The sequence below is a fragment of the Monopterus albus genome, unplaced genomic scaffold, assembly GCF_001952655.1.
Source record: "Monopterus albus unplaced genomic scaffold, M_albus_1.0 scaffold88.1, whole genome shotgun sequence".
In the NCBI taxonomy this organism is placed as follows: Eukaryota; Metazoa; Chordata; class Actinopteri; order Synbranchiformes; family Synbranchidae; genus Monopterus; species Monopterus albus.
In genome coordinates, this window is record NW_018127968.1 from 1,591,440 (window position 1) to 1,593,885 (window position 2,446).

The following is a 2,446-nucleotide window of genomic DNA, read 5'->3' on the forward strand; positions in this document are numbered from 1 at the left end:
TAATATATCTTTGAAAAGAATTGCACTCTTTGGGGATCATAGATAAGCAAAATGCCTACATGAACATTGTGACTATAGACCAGGCTATTGTATGAAAGTGCAGATTTACAAAACACTTCAGCAAAATACACATTACCAAAAAACATCAAATAAAGCTACAAGACAGGTCAACTACAGTAAACAGAATTGCATTTATTTAAGTTTGTTAAACTTTAACTCTCTCACAACATCCATCCTGCATATACTCTAGGGGGTTGCAGAAGAGCTGTTACCAAGCCCAGATGAAGGCAGGTAAACCCTGGACAAATTGCCAGTCCGTAGCTCATCCAGCAGCTACCACAGCCATCCAGCCACAGTAGCAGCCAAGATGGCTACTGTGACTGTTATTATTTTACTTGCATCTTCTGTCTCAAAGTAAGCATAAACTTTATTGCCAAGTATTTCAAGAACACAAGGAATTTGACTCAATGCCCCCACAATGTGCACAACATAAAAATTAAATAAAAACACAATATGTACATTACAGTGACAATATTGTGTCTAACCTTAGTAAAATATGCTAATGCTATGAAGCTCCATTATTTGGCTCACATATGAACACAGGGATCACTCATTATTATAACGTTTATTTATATAGACAGACCCAGTAATATTAGCCATGTACCTGGCAGCAACAATATAAACAACACTGATTGCGTTGCGCTCACAATGTAAACACAAACTGTAATGATAGCACACCACCGTATTTATGTCGGTTATTGCAGTGATTGACCTTCTGTCTCAAAGTACAATACAGTGACAACGTTAGCGTGTCTAACCTTCGTCAAATATACTGTCTTAATACACAATGAAAACACAAAATAAAAGAACAGTGTAGCCTACCTGAAAGATCCGGTTCGATGCTCACTTGTCACAAAAGCTAAGTAAAGGAACAGGTCTGTAATTTTTACATGCCACAATGCACATACCATCATTCAAAATTTTGCGCCCAGTGGTTATGGGCGTGCCCATTCATAGAGTGGGCGCAGCAAATAGCTATAGCTGCATTTGGAGCTGGGGCCCCCTCACATTTTTGTAGTAAAGATCCACTGGTAAAAAAGCAAATTAGAGGGCTTATCTTGGGAAGTTAATGAGCCTGTAGGGCAGGGAATAAAAGAGTTAAAAGTACCGCCCCTAATTGCTCTCGGTCTCCCTGTACCTGCATCAGCAGCATCATTTTTCGCTTAGGCTACGATTTACAACCAGGACTTTATATCCAAGTTGTAGCTCAAAGGCGTGAATACGTCATTTAATTATAAGTCTTTCGAGCCTAATTTGCAATATGTATCCAGGAATAATAATGTTATGCAATAAATCTTAAGGTTATAAATCTGTGACTTTATCTTGAATAAAGCTATTACTCCCAATGGGTAATGTAGGCCTTTAGCTGGGGCTAATAGGCCATATGATGCAAGTAGGTCATAGCCTGAAAATAACGCTAAGAATAACTTTTGAAAAATCTGATCCATATAATTACCAAAATGTCAAAAATACATTGATGACAAATGTAAATTGGCTAATTGTAGTAAGACTCTTTATTGACTGTTCTGACAATTAGCCTAAATCCAAAAATTTCATTGAAGTTAGTATTATCAAAGACACAAATTGTCATTTAATTGTACATATTTGTAAACTGCAATTGTCTTCTGCCTCGTTTGCTCCCCATAGAGCAATGGATTCAAATAAAATTTAGTTGTGTGCTTCAAAACCTTTTTATGCCTATGCTCTGCGTCGTTGTAGGTTTTATTTTGATGCCTAATAGGAATTGTAGTCATTTGTAGCTACAGAAACAAACTAAACGCGGTGAAATAAAACTACAACTACCACAATTCCTCTCTCCTATTCTCTGGGTTACAAACAATAATGGCGTGGCAGGGAGAAGAGAGAGTCACCTCAAAGTCTGCTGTTACCGAGAACCAAGGAGAAAGAAAAGCAGCGATCGTGTCGTTTGGATTCACTAAAACATTTAGTAGATTCAAACCGTCTACTGGCGAAGCTGTGACCAAGAAAGATGACAGAGATTACTTGACCGTAATTGATAAAGAACTGCAACGGTAGGCTACGTATACTAGTGCTAACTTGTATAGCCACCTCAGTTTTATCATAACAGCTACGTCACCATGCTAATATAGTTAACTGGATACTGATTAAGTAATTATACGCTGTTGCTAATGTGAAGTACGTTTAACGGTATTTACCATTTGTTCCATCATCCCCTCCGATCCAGAAGAGCCACTGGCACAGACCGGACCGAGCGGGCCAGGGTGAAGGAAGCACAGGCAAAACACAAGCGACAACCCAAGACGGCGACTCAGTGGAGTCTCAGGCTGTGAAAGAACTCATTGAAGGTGTGTATACAGATGTATGAAAGGTCTGGTTAATACTCCAGAAAATCGCTGGTCTTTGA